This window comes from Balaenoptera physalus (assembly GCF_965194825.1).
Source record: "Balaenoptera physalus genome assembly, chromosome: 6".
Taxonomy (NCBI): Eukaryota; Metazoa; Chordata; class Mammalia; order Artiodactyla; family Balaenopteridae; genus Balaenoptera; species Balaenoptera physalus.
The window spans coordinates 14,920,875-14,937,885 of NC_138885.1; the positions used below are offsets into that span (position 1 = coordinate 14,920,875).

The 17,011-nt window shown below is 43.5% G+C and overlaps 1 long non-coding RNA gene across 3 annotated transcripts in view; it reads left to right on the forward strand.

Moving 5' to 3' along the window:
• Positions 1–17,011, forward strand: part of LOC309662768 — a 77,370-nt gene that overhangs the window by 35,295 nt on the left and 25,064 nt on the right. For 2 of the 3 annotated variants that reach the window (XR_014264934.1, XR_014264935.1), the window contains one exon: positions 15,000–15,106. This is a non-coding gene — a long non-coding RNA (uncharacterized lncRNA). Of the gene's footprint in view, positions 1–123; positions 15,107–17,011 lie in introns of all 3 variants that reach the window. The other variant, XR_014264936.1, reaches the window with a different exon arrangement.

The window sequence follows — 17,011 nt, forward strand, 5'->3', positions numbered from 1 at the left end:
ATGGACTAGCAAATGTTTGGTAGATAAAGGTCTGCTAGACTGGGCAGAGACAATGGGACACACAGTGGACTTTGATCTCTAGGCCCTGTTCCGCCCCCCTAACCTCGCCCATATTCCTTGCAGATCTCTCTGGTGATGGATGTATTCGGGGAACAGGCTCTCTGTCAAAATTCTTTTTGGCAGTTAGAGGGCAGGTCAAAGTTTCTTCTTCAGTCTTTTGGGCCTTGATTGTTTTCAGCTTGAAATAGCACACATGCATGCCAGAGACATTTTGGGATGGCAAGTTTTGCTCCCCTTCAACGGCAAACCGAAATCTGAGCTTGTAAATGCCTCAAGGTTATTAAATCAAAATGCTAAAGACAACCAATCACAAACAGCCAACTAGGATTTAAGCTTTAGCCAGTCAAATAATTTCCTTTCTTTGTTCTTGTACTTTCTCTGTATAAATCTTTCCCCTGGCTCTTGTTGGAGGAGCTCTTTTAACCACTTCTGGTTTGGCACTGTCCAATTTGAATCAATTTTTGCTTAAATAAACTCTTAAAACTTTGAGTAAGTCTTATTCTTTAATAGGGGAAAGGTTGAGACCCCTCTCAAATGCTGGTTCTACTGCCCATGGCTGTGTTAATTTAGCAAGTCACTTATCTCCCGAGACCAGTAACAACAAACTTGCAGGCTTGTTGTGAGAATTATGTTTGATAATTTATGAAAAACACCAGGCTCTTTTTCTTTCTGCTCATGAATTTTGGATCCTGGCTTCATGGCCCCATCTTCGGTACTGGCCTTGGACTTTTCAGGGTTAGATACCCACCTGGAGTCTCCTGAGTTCTGTTGTTTTCAGTTCTGGAAACCCGTGCCTCTGGTTGAAGGTCCCCTGGAACTTCTGTCGAGAGAATCATTCTCCCAGTTCCCCTCCAGTCACATAGAATTCTACCTGCAGGGTCATTACCTCCCTGGGGTAGAGGAGGTAGCCTCACACATTGACATCCTGTATCATTTATAGTCTCACCCATTAACACGAAGAGGGATGTTATCAGTTCTCACACATTCTGGGGCATAATTCTCCTCTTCCAGTTGTTCTTTGTATGGGAAGTGGCATTTGTAAATCAATGGCAGTTTTGCCTGAGAGCAAACAGCAAAAAGAGAGCCAACAGTGCCTGCAGATTTGTTGGGATCAGGTACAAAGAAGGCAGGCTTTTCTGGGGGCAAGTTGTCCACAGTGACTTCCAGTAAGAGGGGGGCTGCTACCTCTTCCCATGAGAGAGGAGACACTCCCAAGTTAGAACACTCGACTGTCAGTGGGACAACACCGCCTGCGTGGGACAAGAATAGTTTAGTTTCGTCCTTTATACATATTTTGTTGTTTTACAAAATCATTTCCCTTTGGAACTTTCCAGGATGATGGGAAATGTGGATTTTTAACCCCTTTTGTTTTCCCTTACCCTGCTGCTCTCTGCTTGAGCTCCCCCTTTCGACACTGCCAACGGAGCGATTTTGCTGCCGGCTTGCTGATTTACAGAATATGTTTGAGACCCACGTTTCTTATTATCTTTATTTCTTGCTAATAATATGAAGAATGTGAATTTCCTGTTGTTGATTGAGATGAAGGCTTTTCTGTGGATGTCTTTGGAAAAGTGAACACTCAGCCCAATGAGGTGTCCACCCTGACTTCTAGAAGGGTTGGCTTCACCCACAAGTGGTCTAACAGCTGTAGAACAGTAGGAATTTAGAATATCTGACCCAGGAATCAGCACTTCTTCCTCATTCTCTTGCTCTATTGCCTGAAACTTCCACTGTTAATGAAACCGTGCACCTCAGATTGGGACTTGAACCTATGTGCCAGGATTAGAACCTGGCCGAAACTTAGATTGGAACTTGAACCCACAGTCTTTTAACTGAGATCACACACCTGGTCTTAGGACTTAATGAAGCTCAGGTTCTTAATGTCTCGTTGCAGAAAGAATTCAGTGAAAGACAAAGTGGTAGGTAAGAAGTGGATTTATTTAGAGAGATACACATTTTATAGACAGAGTGTGGGCCATCTCAGAAGGCAAGAGGCCCCGAAATATGGGTGGTTAGTTTTTATGGGCTGGGTAATTTCATAGGCTAATGAGAAGGAGGATTATTCTAATTATTTGGGGAAGGGGCAGGGATTTCCAGGAATTGGGCTACGGCCCACTTTTTCGCCTTTTATGGTTAGCCTCAGAACTGTCAAGGTGCTGGCGGGTGTGTCATTTAGCATGCTGATGTATTACAATGAGCCTATAATAAGGCTCAATGTCCACTGGAAGTCGAATCTTCCACCATCTTGGACCTAGCTGGTTCTGACCAGTTTTTGTCATGTCCTATGGCTATGTCATTGCTTTAAAGGTTGTGCCCTGCCCCCTTCCCTCCTGTCTCATTAAGAGCCTTACCCAGGGGTGATTCCAGTAAAATGCAAGATGTGTTCCTGGACAAAACTTGGGTCCACTCACCCACGCACAGCAAAGCCAATCTACTGACACCAGGCTGTGGTGAAGGAAAGTGAGTTTGCTGCAGGGCACCAAGCAAAATGTCCAGGCAGCTAGTGCTCAAAAAGCCCAAAGTCCCCAATGGGTTTCAGCAAAACATTTTAAATGCCAGGTGAGGGAGGGGGGTTGCAGGGTATGTGATCAGCTCGTGCACAATTCTCTGATTGGTTGATGGTGAGGAAACAGGGTAGTGTCACAGGGGTCAACATCATCAATCCTTAGGTGCCGGGAGGTCTGGGGGCTATGCATTCATGGTCATCAAGTAGTTAATTTCTTTCATTCGTTGGGGGTTTTAGCATCTGTAAAACAACTCATGAAATGTGCATCAGTTACTATTATCTGGTACTTCAGAGAGGAGCTAAAGCAGAGGATATGGGGGTGGGGTCTGTTCTGGGAAGGCCCCAGAGGGTCCTGCTCGGTTACAGACATGGTTTAGGAAGGGGAGCTGATCAAGTCAGAAATCTGCAAATGGTATTTGTGTAATTCTAGTTCCCAAAATGTTCTTTAAAAATAATGCCTGAGAGACATGGCATTAAATATCACCTGTCAGATATTAACAATATAAATCTGCACAGTAAATGTTTAAGATATTTTCAAGTAGAGTTGCTGACATTTATTTAAGTACATGTTTTCCACAATATACAATTTTCAGGTAAACTCTTCCATTGTCTTGAAGGATCAGTGTTCTCAGAGAATATGTGCAGTGACACTTTCAACAACCTGGTGGAATTGTTAGGGAACCGTTGACCAAAATTGCCTGCCTCCCCAGCTCAGCCAGCCTGCTCTGGGACCATGGGTCACGCTCAGTCCTGACTGCCCTCCCCAACTCGGAAGCAGGCAACACAAAGCCCTAGGCAGATGGCTGAGGGTATCATCTTCAAGACCTTTTGACTCTTCGACCCCAAAGATTTGCTGGGAGAAGTATGTGGACCTCAACTTATACTACATTCTACTGCATGGGGAATAAGGTTTCAGCAACATTTTAGTAAAAAAAAAAAAAAAAAAAAAAAAAATTCAAATTCTGTACTCCAGAGCCTGTGGAAATAGAAGAAATGGTTCTAATGGAAAATCATAATGCACCTAGCACGCCGTATGGCACGAGTCACACTCTACCCCACTTAACTCCCACCATATTTTTAAATAATATCGAGAAGTAATAGCTCATTTACAAGACAAGCGTCTTGTGGGCAATTCTAGCTGCTTTAGCCTTTAGCATTTATAGCCTCCATAACAGAGTTAGATGAAGGATAAGGATGTTGGAAATAGAAATTGGATGAGCCAGCCTGCAGTGTCTACCGCAGCAGAGTCAGGATTTGAACCTGAGCTATCTGACTCCAAGACCTATTCCCTTAGTCATGATTTCTACAGACTCTGCTTTATTTGAAAAAAAATATAAAAAAAAAAAGCCAACCAATGAAACTTTAAAAGAGCTAAGTTATAAGAGTGAAGTTGAGAAATGAATGGACTATTCAAACTGGTTAATTGAGAAAACTTCATAAGGAGGCAAATGGGGGTCTAGATGAGAAAAGGACTGAGCCATTTAAGGAAAGAGAAAAGGAAGGAGGTGAGGTGGGGAAGGGGAGGAGAAGAAGAAGAGAGAGAGAGAAGAAAGAGAAAAAGAAGGAGAAAGAGGGAGGATGAGGGAGGGGAGGGAAGGAGGGAAGGAAGGAAGGGAGAAAGGAAGAAAGGGAGGAAGGAAGGAAAGTTTGGGTTTAGTGTATAATTCCATTTGGAATTTATTCTATATAAGTAATATAAGGATCCAAGCTTGCCAGAAAACTCTGAAACAATTTAATAGTTGTCTATGGCTTGAAGGGGAGTGGATTTCACCACCCCAAAATATGCCAAAGATAATATTTGGCATGAGGATTATTTTGAGCTTATCAAGGTCAATGTCTAGAGGAAACAAGGTTGTACCTGGAGAAACAGGCAAAGTGTCGAGGCTGAAGAACAAGACGAGAATGGAGAACAACAGGTCAGCACACCTGAGAATAAAGGCATAGAGAGGGCCGGGAGGCAGTGTATAAGCGGCGACTATGCATGGCACTCCAGTTCTCAAATGGCCCTCGTGAGCTATGTTGAGTGTGAGCAATGCACTGGCTCACAGGAGGGATGACGGAGCAGGCAAAGGCACTGACCTGATAACCCTGTGTCACTGAGGTGGATTGTCACCATGGGGTTTCCACCAAAAGATTTTCTCTATGGGTCTCAGTCTGTTGACAGCACAAACATATATTGTCTGCTCTCCTTGCCTATTTCCCTGGATTCCTTTTTCCAGCTCTGCAGAAGCTGGTATGATTAAATGTACCTTGGCTTCTCCATGCACCCCCTCCAGGCATTTGAATGGTCTTTTTATCACCCCAGGCCACGGAGCATGGCTCCTTAAGCCTCTGCCAAAGATCACTCAGTGAATGAAGCCAAATGCAGTTCTTTTAGAGCTGTTGTTGACGCAGTGTGGGAACCATTCTCTGAGCACAATGCATGGAGTGTTTTCCTTATCACTGGGCCATGAAGGCAGCTTAAGTGGAAAGCTGGCACTTGCGGTTGGATGACTGGCTTCTGGCGTCCTTTCTCCCCACAAGGTAAGAACTTGGATACTTTGAAAGATTAAGAGAAGACGTGCTCCATTATTTTTCGTATTCATACTGGAGGCCTGTGGTCTGCATTGTGCGTATCTGCATCTCAGAGCAGACTGCCTGGTGCATAGTTTACATTTGGAAACAGGCACCGTGAAAGCCATAGAGAATGCGTGCGTTCTCTAAGCAGGTAGAACGTTCAGCATCCTTGCCCTCTTGTACTGGGTTTTATTTTGCATCCTGCTTTTTGCTGTTTGCTTTCAGAGCCTCCATGTACAGTTGTAAACTAGGCTTATAAGTTGTGCAGGTTGTGCACTGCAGAAACGCTCCTTGTCTACGGAGACTCCGTTATGTTGTATACATTGTGGCTTTGTGTACTTACTGCACAAAACCTGGAAGATGGCAATAAGTGTCTTGTTCTAAAAAACATGGAAAATATTCTGACAGATGGCAGTGATGTGTGATGTGTCTTGAGGAAGGGGTACTTTTTTCTTATTTGTACGAAGTCCCTTGATGAGCAAACTTTAGGGAACTTGAAAGACAGAGAGGTTTTCTACCTTGCTTCAGTATATGAAGGTAGCCAGGTGTCTGTGTGGCCCTACTTAGGTATTATCTGGTGGTAGCTCATCGAAATGACGGGCAGAGGGTCTCTTAATGGGAATTGAGGAGGCAGCCCTGGCTTGGCTCTCTTGTTCCCTAGAAATGTGAATGGCTTTCCTATGACCAGGGAGAGATTGGGAGTGGTGGTGGTCTCCATGAGAAGTGGAGACCCAGGCCGTGATTGTCCACAGTACCCTGGATGGAACGGTGGCTCCACAGAACCAAGGTTGCGGGGGGTGGGGGGGGGAAATGGATGTGCTTGGAAGTCTTGGCAAAGGATCTCCGAGGCCCACCTTGGTACAGACCAGGGACATTCCACCTTCTAAACAGGTCTTGCCAACCTGAGCACTGAGCATCTTAGTAGTGTTAAAAAAACAAAATTCAACGAGTAAATTTTAGGATCTAATTGGCTTTATTCAACAAGTCACAAATCAGGCAGCATTCCATCTAGTAAATAGAAAAGGGGCTCTGAGGAGCTGTACAAAATTAAGGCTTTTATAGAACCTAGAGGGAGAAGGAGGTTATTAGCTAAAGAAAAGAAAGGATTGTTTCCAGCAAGGTTACCTCACTAGTGCTGATCAGGAACTGCAGTTAAGTCTTAGTTTGCAGTACTAGGGGCAGTGGCCCCACCTTGGGCCTGTTGTTTCCTTCTCTCCCTCCTTCTCCCCCTCCCTCTCCTCCTCCCCCTCCCCTTCCCCTTCTTCCTCTTCCTTTTCCCCTTCTCCTCCATCTCCTTCTCCTCCTTCTTCCTCTTCCTCTTCCCCTTTTTCTTCTTCTTCTTCTTCTTCATCTAATCCATCTTTTTTTCCTCCTCCTCCTTCTTCCATCAGCAACCAATACGGACGTAAGAACATGGATCCCTTCCTCAAATTTTCTGCTCTGTGTAAGCCATTTCTCCCTTCCTAGGACTTATGTATGAACTTACATGATATTAGGCACCTTACCAAATTAAATCTAAACAAAAAAATTCAGCAATGTGATGTTACTTATACCCAAGTCCAATGGAGCAAATTTATATGCGCTACACCTGAAAACAGATGGTGCATTTAGCTCAGAATCACAGTATTTCCCAAGCCAGTGCCAGTCACTGGAAGCAAGTGTGACTTTGGTAAAATCTGTCTTTAGCGTTCTGTTTCTTTCCTTAGAAAACACCCTCTCTCATTTAGCTTCATTCGCTTCTTCGTCCCAGGAACCCAGCCTGCCTCTGGTGCATGTTTGCTGCCCCAGGTTCCCCTTCTTGCAGGAAGCAACCCACACTCTCCTTCTTGCCTCAGTCCTGACCCTATGTAAGCGTATGTGTCCTGTGACACATCCCTTCCAAACTTACCCTCTGACAACAAATCAGGGGAGAGGCATTAATGACTTGCGGCAAATTAATAGGTTACCCTGCTGTCAAAGACAAAAACAAACCAGAGACCCAGTTAGCAAAGGCCATTTATTCCTAAGCTAACAGCAGCACTGTCACTTTCCTTTCAGCAGGGGTTTGAAGGGGCTGTATAGGTTTTATAGAACAAAAGGAGATGTCTTGAGACAGTCTCTGACTGGTGAGCATTCAATTGGCGTGGCTTTCTGATCGGCCTTTAAGTATATTTTGGTGGCCTTTAAAGAGTTCACTATCCGTTTTTACATGACTGGGGAATTTTCAGGTTGGGCAGAAGTGGAAGGGCTTTTCTGCCTTTCCAGGGCTATCTAAAGATATTTCTTAACTCTGCAGGGCAGAGTGGGCTATCTGGGTGTTGGTTGATGGGAATATGGAATAATATCCTCCGAAGTGAGAAAGAACTTTGAGACCAAAAAATGAAGCAGACAACTCCATAAAGTGTAATGATGATTTTCATTGCAGGTAACTTCCATACAGGCAGGACCGGGCAGAGGATGATTCAGATGCGTTCACAGCTTCACTCCACACCGCCCAAAGGGGTACAGGGGATTTAAAGGGTCCAAAGCTAGAAATAGAACCTGACTACCAAGGGAGAAACACATCTGTGCCAACGGGAACCAGGGTTTTTTTCTTCCCCCAGGGGTCTCATTACCATTATTCCTCAAGGACCATTAACCATCTGCATCTGTAAAAGGCATTCTTCCAGTTCTCCTATCAGGGGAATGCAAGGGTAAAAGTTGACTGGGAACTGATCTGGCTTGGGTGCATTCCTTGTGAGTAGGCTAAAGCCCAGTCACGCAGAAAGGGGAGGGGGTAGGACTGCGGGCCTAAGATGGAGCGGACAGAATAGAGTCAGTGTGGTTCAGCCACACACTGGGCCTGACAGAGACCAGGAGGGACTTCTTTCCTTTGTGCGAGAATGTGTCTTTCTTACTTCTCAAGAAATAGTTTCTCACTACTGGGATTCTATCCCTTCCTTCTGTCATATTTCAACAGCAGCAACAACAGCAATGATCATGAAAGAAAAAAAAATCTACTGAGTACTTACTAAGTACAGATACTACGAGGTAAATGTAATGATTCCCGTTTTAATGAAGGAGAACCTGGGTCTCAGAGAGGTTGAGTGAACTGACCAAGGCTCTTCAACTATGCAGCTAGCCAGAGTCAGAACTGAGACTGAAGCCTGTTTGGCTCTGAATACCAAGATCTTTCAACTGTACCATCTCCTCCTTGAGTAAAGCCAACCAGGAGAATGATGGCAGCAATTGGGGGAACTGTTCTGGGTAAAGAGCTCCACTAACATCTTCTAGATCAAACCTTCTCTTTGGGCCAAACTATAGCAGCCTGCACATAGCTGTAGCTTTGCATGTACAAAGTGTCTGTTCTGAAGTTTAGCATTCTTCGATTTCAGCTGTGGTTGCATTAGCGAAAATGCCCAAAGTTTGTTTAGGAAGAGGTGGAGATAGCTAGAGGGCTCTAGGGTCTGGAAGGGACAAGTAGACTGTGGCAACCCAGTTGTTACTAAGTGCATTTGCTACTGGGATCTGCCACCAAAACCTTACATCTTGAGATAGAGGGTAGAAAAAAAAGGAAACTTTTCTTAAACTTTCAAAAGGAAAAAAAAAAGTAGCAGTAGGGAAGAGTACCAAGCTTTAGACATTTTCTCCATTACTACACAATTGAGTGCATTTCTTCTAGAATTTTCAGCTCAGTCACATGACTCCACACAGTCCATTTATGGACCTATTGCTGCAGTAATTTGATATTAATGTGAGATGATAGGGCACTATGTTGAAACAGCCTCCATGGAGTGGAGAGAAGTGATAGCAACCATCCGAAAGAAGATAATGTTCTTTTTAAGTGTGTGCCTGATGGGACTTGATTGTACCGTACATGCTGTAAAAATTTCTTCTCCTGCCACTCTTGCATCCTTGGGCACCTGATACCCTTGGATCTCAGGTGTGAAAGCTTTACTGAAAGCTCCCTTCTTCACACCCCTTAGTGTGCATACTTGGAACGGGGTGGGGGCAGACACTGGAGGATACTTTCAGGAACTCTTTGGCTTTTCATCCACCACCAGGATGATTCCATCTGCAAATGGGGTATGCCATTAGTACTTAAAAAACACCCACGGAAACTGGTTTTAGTTACAGCTTGGTAAGGGGCACCTCTGGGTGCAAGAAGGGAAGTGGAATCAGATGTTGAGTCAGGGGAGGGGTAGAAGAGTTAGAAGTTCCTGCCACCCCACCCAGATGCCTAATGAATGCAGATGGGAGACAGGAGACCAATAAACAGACGTCTCTGTTGTTTGTGAATTTTATTGTGGAGGAGAAAAAGGTTACCATGTAAATTAGAGCAGAAAGCCAATACAGATTACTCATTACTTTTTAACTGCCACCAACCAATTAATGTTCTTTTCTCATACTTAAAAACTTGTACTTCCCTTCCCCAGAGCTTTTGAGTCATACTAGGAAGGTGCAAAATATATTCATTCTCAAAGCATGATGACTCTCAAACTCTTGGGCATGAGCCTTCATCTTAAAGATACTCAAGGTGTACAGAACTAGGGACCCCCATGTTTCTTAGCCCACTTGTGCAAAGCAATGCAGGAAGGAGGGCTCATGGTTACATTGACAACTATCTGGTGGTTCCTAACCTAGAAAGCTGAGATCTGCTCACTCCTACAAACTACTCAAAGTAGTTTTGTATTAGCCAGATGTCTGCTGAGGTCTCCTGACCACTGAGATTCAAATGAAGTTGGCTCTGATCTTGTTCCAAATTCAGTAGGAAGTCAGAGTCATTCCCAGTCTTTTGAGGGATTCTGGGAGAGGGTGGCTTACATTTCTGCTGGTTGCCTGTGGCTTCAAGCCTCTGTTTCCCAGAGTAATTCAGTTCACAGAGCATGTTTCTGTCCTGCTCACGCTGTCATGTTCCAAAATTCATCATCTGAGCTGTAGAACTTGGCCTCTTTCCTTGCTTTACAACCCTGTGCCCCAAAGCCCAAGGCCTTGAAGTGGTAATTGACTTCAGTGAAGATTTGGGAAAATAGAGAGAACTGATACTACAAAAATCCAAACAACCTAAAATTGGACAATATTCTTTATAACCCCTTCACCATTTTCACCAACCCGAGCTCCAGCTTCACAACGTGTTCTTTGGCGTTTCTCACTCGTTTTTTTGCTCCCTTCCTTTATCCTGTTTATTTCTCTTCCCTCCTCAACTCCTGTCCTCTTCCCACTAAGGAATAACAACAGGAGAAAGTCCAAAGCGCTTAGCTCAGCCCCGGGTCTCTTTGCACATCCAAGGGCTCACAAAAGTGGTTTGCAGCTCAGTGGACCATGAACAATGGCCTCAGACTTTCTCCCTCCCCACCGGTGTCTGCTGAAAGGGAAAAAGAGTAGGAGAGAGATTTTAGGACTCACTGATATGGTTAATGACACTCCCCCAGCTCCCTCCTTAGAAGGCAGAAGGCTTGCAGTCCATTCGGTTTTGGTCATTTTCCCCTGTTGATTTGTTGCACTCCTTCACTGCATCATAAGTCTTCCCTAGTGGAGCTAAGCAGACTCTTTATATGCTAGGATGTGTCTCTTACGGGAGGTCTCCAAGTATCATTCCTGGACCAAGAGTACCATCTGGGAACTTGTTAGAGATGCAAAGTCTCAGGCTCCATCCTAGACCTAGAATCAGAGATTCTAGGGGTAGGCCCAGCAGTCTGTGGGTTCACATGTGCCCCAGATGATTCTGATTTACACTGAAACTTGAGAGCCACTGAGCTAACAGATGGGCTTAAAAGACATCTGGGCAGAGCACGCTGTCCACAAATGCCAACAAATCAGTAACTAACTAAAGTACATGCAAAACACTACATTCTTCCTCCACGGTTGATAATTGTAGGGAGGCTGAGGGCCTTGTGGGTTGTACCAAGTGAGGACAAGGAGGAACATTAATGGAAGTTAACATTTACTGGGAACTTACTATGTGCTGGGCACTGTTTTGTTATATGATAACTCATTTATGTCTCACAATAATCCTGTGATGTAGGTATTATTATCTCCATGTAACAGATGAGGAAAGTGAAGCACAGAGGAGTTAAATAACTTGCTCAAAGACACACAGCCAAGAAGGGACAGAGCCCACACAAGGGCTTTGTGGCTCCACTCTTCAACTCTCACCACTTTGCCATATGCCTTCTTTTCCACCAGCCTTTCTTGAAAGGGTACTTGGACGTCCTGCTTCCACTGGTAGTGGAAGAAATGGATTCAAAAGAATATTAGCTACTCTGCTTGGAAAGAAAGCAAGCCAAGAAACTAGAGTCATTTCTATGGCTCTCTTCTTATTTGTAAATAGGAAAAAACCCAAAAAACAAAAAACATTGGGAGGCAATATACTAAAGGGAAATCTGAACTTTGAAATGAGATGGCCCTGGGCTCAAAGCACTGCTCACTGTAGGCTGAGTCTCTGGGGAAGTTACTCTCCTCATCTGTAAGATGGGTATAATAATTTACCTCTCAGGGTTGTTGTGAGAATTAAAAAACCTACATATGTAAGGCTCCGGGGTGAACAATCCAAGAATGTGCATCCCTAGCTTGCCCCTTCCTTTCTTCTGCATAGAATGATTTCCATAGAAAAGTAGAATTTGGGAATAGGTCATAACTTTGTGGGGGATTCCTGGATACAAACAAATGAAAGCAGAATTACTAATTCTATACACTTTTTTTTTTTCAGATTTTATTCTTCTTTTGCAAGGGTATTTCAGAGCGTCTGATTACTAGTACACCTAGAAGGGTGCTGAGTGAGATACCTTTTGATTAGGTGAGCAGAGGTAAAAACCACTGGTCTTGAGCATGGGTTACCAGGAAGCAGAGGGGGCTACTTCCCTCTACCCTGGACCTGTGGGTTACTGTTTATCTCCACAGTTGGTATATGGAATTGCTCTTGGTAGCAGCTGGATCCTGGATAAAACCTTCACCAGTAGACCAAATATTGCCTGCTCCTCGAGGGCCCCCTCACTGGCCTACTTAGAATCTGAGCCTTCTAAACATCTCAAGGCCTCTCAGCAGCAAAGATCAGGAGCAAGCATTCTTGAGATAAAATGTGTGAGGGTGATAAATTCACCATACAGTACTTTTTCTCTTCAATAATCTCACTTCCAAATCCCTCCTGACCTTAAAATGATTAAGATGATAAAAAAGCTTTGTCATTTCATTGACCTACCATTGGCCCTCATAAAAAAGTCATCATGAACTTCAAATGTTAGTGTATGGTTACTAATATCATTTTAACTTTTCATATTTTTACTTTCTCTCATAATTATTTGCATTTTAAGAGTTCATTCACCTGATCAAAAATATTTACTAAGTATTTAGATATTTATAGAGAGACAGCATAGCCTAAGTTGTGAGGTGTGGGCTCTGTGGTGACAAACTGGATTTAAGTCCTTACTAGCTGTGTAACTTGGTTAAGTTGCTTAGCTTCTGTGCCTCATTTCAACATCATCATTACTGTGAAAATTAAATAATTTAAATCATATCAAGCTCTTAGAGCAGTGCCTGGCACATAGTGAGTGCTCAAAATGTTCTTTGAGAGACAGGGAGTGATAGAGCAGACACATATTCTCTGCCAGGCACAGGTATGCACAAAGTCACATGAGCTCAACTCAGCTCTCTAACGATATCATGTTGGCTACTTCAGAAATGATTTTTGGGGCTCTAACAAAACTGTAATGAAATAGCTGAAATGTACAGAGTACTTATTACATGCCAGGCTCTAAGCTAAGAGCTTTACTTGGATTAGCTCATGTAATCCTCAACAACTCTGTGAGGAGCCATTATCCCCCTTTTTCAAGGAGGTGGTCTGAGGGGTAAGGCTGGGATTTGACCCCATCAGTGTGGCTGCGAGCCCACCTGTACGGAACCTCCGATCCTTACTGCGGTGTTGGTACTTGATGACAGCCTGTGTTCTTTCTCCCTCTGTCAGAATCTCTCATCCTCCCTGACGTGCTCTGGCCTTATTGCCCATATTAGTTCACAGTGATGCATTGCCAACTAGAAACAGACTTTTTGAAAACCAGTGGGCCTGTATTTTAAAAGCTTTGTTTGCAAAAGCAATGGGACAGCTGGCTGGGGCTGCTGTTTGTAGAAGAGATACAGAGGGAGAAGGTACAAGGAATTTGGCCAAATGCGAATATTTATATTTTTCCAGATAATTAACTATGGCAGCTTGTAAGTGAAATATTTGCCAGTGCTCATGAACATTATCCAGGGTAATGTTATCTTTTGATTAAACAACATATGTTCCCTAATAATACGTATGTATGAGGGATACAGAGGAAGGTGCCAAGATGCTCACAATTTCTTAGATTTGGTGGGTGTCAGCCAGATTCTCATGTAGTTCAAGACTTTCGAGGGAGAAAAGGAGACTAGGATTCTGTTGATTACGCATTGTTCTTTTTCTAATCCACCTACAAACAATATTGTGCATGTTAATAATGTGAGTAATAATACACGCAAAGATAACTGGATTAAGTTTGGTAGTAGTAAGGAAAATGAGCAATTTTATGAATTACGGTTTGATTTAATTTCTCCATGAGACTCATTTTCTAGGTCCGTGGGTCTCAAAGGTTAGCTGCGTCAGCATTACCTTGTGGCCTTTGAGAACGACCGACCTAGGTTGAGGTTAGATTGTGTGAAGCAACACAGGAACGTACTGAATTGAGCAGGGGTCCCACTGTGATATTCGAGACGGGTCTATTCCAGCGTGCTCTGAGAGATTCACATACATTTTCGTTTATCAAAGTATTCGTGATTTGATGAAATGGTGTCTGGCATAAAATCCACCTGGGTTAGCCAGAATTGTAACCTGGACCCTAATTATAAACCTGCAAGTTATTTTTCTTGCTGTAGACATCAGCAGATCTTCAGGAATACACACAAAAACAGCATCAATGAAAAGATGTCTGTCTGCGGGCATCACAGTGCCCAGATGGGCGCTCAAGTTCTCAGTCACTGGTTGGTTCATTGGTGACGCATCTCCACTCAGTACTTTCCTCAGCAGCTCCTCAGCTTCTTGTAGGCTTCAATTCTCAGGATGTACACTTCAGAAGAATGGGACCATTGCATGGCTTTTTGCATTATTTTGAGTAATATTATTAATATCCTAGCACAGTTACAAATATTAGAAAATATCTAACTCAAACCAAATCAAATATGAAAATATGACAACCAGATTGTCTGTACCATGGCTCATTGCATGGTGTCCCATGATCAACAAGTATTATTTCTATAAGTGAAGTAAGTCAGAGAGAGAAAGACAAATATCATATGATATTGCTTTTGTGGTATGTGGAATCTAAAGAAAATGATAAAAACATTTATTATCTTATTTACAAAACAGAAACAGACTCACAGATTAGAGGAATGGATTTATGGTTACGGAGGGGGTGGGTGGGAGGAGGGATAGATTGGGAGCTTGGGATTGACATGTACACACTGCTATATTTAAAATAGATAACCAACAAGGACCTACTGTATAGCACAGGGAACTCCACTCAGTACCCTGTAATAACCTAAATGGGAAAAGAATTTGAAAAACATTAGATACATGTATATGTATAACTGAATCACTTTGCTGTGCACCTGAAACTAAAACAACATTGTTAATCAGCTATACTTCAATATAAAATAAAAATTTTAAAAATTAAAAAAAAATAAAAGTGAAAATAACAAAACAAAAAACCAAGTATTTCTAGAATAAATAGAGTCAGGCTCAATTTTAATTGGGTGTTAAGACTGTGGTATGTCAGATCCAGCGTGGTTAGAGAAAGAATTCCCCTAGAATTCATGGACTTCTCTTATTTCAACCTAAGGTGATTAACTCAGAGTCTTCCTCCTGGTCTCTTATATTCCATTGCAACTTTAACTCCCTTTTCTGGTCTAGAGCACCATGAAGAATATGTCAACTTTAATCAGCAGGTGAATCGTCCAGGTTGTTGGATTCTGAAGTGAGGGCTTTGAATAGCTGTGGAGCAACGTGAAGACACTGAGGTATCTAATTAATATATGTCAGTGGCTCGCAACCAGGGCCAATTTTGCCTCTCTGCTGGGGACAGATTGTCTGGAGACATTTTTGAGTATTACAGCTGGGGAACTGCTACTGGTATCTCGTGCATAGAGGTCAGGGTTGCTGATAAATATCCGACAGTGCACAGGACAGCCCCTCTCAGCCAAAAATCATCCTGCTGCAAATGACAATTGTACCGAGGTTGAGGAAACCCTGGCCTGGGAGCTGAGATGCCCTCAGTTCACTGGATGTATTAGGAGGGTAAGTCATTGCAGCCTGTGATGCCTCAGTTTCCTACTAAAAGATCCAGGAAACCTAGAGTGTGACTTGGGAGCACCCAGTCCTGTCAAGCCAGCTAGGAGGAAGACGTGGACAGAACGGAGCGTCTGTTCTCGGCCTTTCCAGAAGAAAGGCTGCAGCTCTCATCCAGCAGCGTGGAATCCAGCTCTTGCGAGAATGTGGCATTCACTCCAAGACTGAGAAACAAATAGGTGTTTTCCTGTTATCCTCCTGTGGAGCTGCGCAAGTCATTACACGGCATTTTGAAGGAAGAATGATCGGTTAATTTATTCTGGCTGGATGTGGAGCAAACCAGTGCCGGACACTGGGTGGAAATCCATACCTGTACCTCATTATCTCTAATGGGAGTTTCAAAGGCGCTGGCGGATTTAGTGTCCTATTTGGTCTGAGTTGTATAACACATGTCAGTACGGCTGCTTCCTTGCTATGTCATTAATATTTAAATAATGTGATTTAAAGGTCTATCTGCACCTACAGCAATATTAAAATACATCATTCAGGTTTTCTAGATGGTTATGCAAAGGACTAGGAGTGGCGACTCGCAGGAGACAGTGAAAACTTAATGGCCCTACCTAGAAGAGAGAATTAGCCACAAATATTTTTATTGTATGAATATAATTAATAAATTAAGAAGGTTGCATCTTTTTTTTTTTTTTTTTCCTGGTCAGAAATCTACATCCTTGTATTGAATTGTTGCAAAGATGAACTACAGGGGATGAGTTCTGCCTAGACTAGCTGGGAGTGAGCAGCAGAGGTTGGGGGACTTGCCTTCCCTTTACTGTCTCCCTTCTGAGGTTTCCATCCCCTTTACCTCTGTGGTCCACCCTGGTCGCCTCTCCTGGGAGATGCCTCGGCTGGATGGCTCTACCACCTTTGCCTGCAGTGCACCTCATTCCCAGCAGAGAGAGCTAGTCTCCACCGTTGTTGCTTTGGAAGGAAGCTCATTAACAGATTTACCAATGATGTTACTAAGGAAGGGGTAGTAAACATTTGCCACTGTTTGGCCCCTAGCATTCACCTGCCACCCTCTCCTTCTATCATGTCTTTGTTCAACTGTAAAGCCAGGTGCCTGGCTCCCACCGTGGGTGACAGAAGACCTGAGTTTTTCCTCTCTAATTGAGGAGACTTAGTGTGCAAGATAAACTCATCTCAGGGTCCTCATGCTGAGCAGAAGTTTCCTGCTCTTTGGAGCTCTGCAGCTTTCTTGGTTCTCTCTGTAACCAACCCCGCTTTTACAGTGGTCCATAGACTCTGAGCTTCCTACTGCTGTCGTGCTGTGGGCAAAGAATTAGCACATTGAACGGCCTATCAGCAGAATCCGTGCCTGATTTAGGAATGAGCCTTCCTAACGATGCAGGACAAATTGGTCATGAAATGCCTTCCAAACTGTGGTCAAATTTACAACCAAGAGGAGGTGCTTTGGACAAAGAATGTAGTTCACCATTCCAGTAAGTGAATGTTGCCCACCATCAAGCCATCAGCCACTGCAGCCACCTTGATGGTGCACCCTGAGGGGAATACAGGATGGAGAAAAACACGATGCTGGCCCTAGAGAGTTAAGGTGCATATCCAAGGAATAATTTTAATGA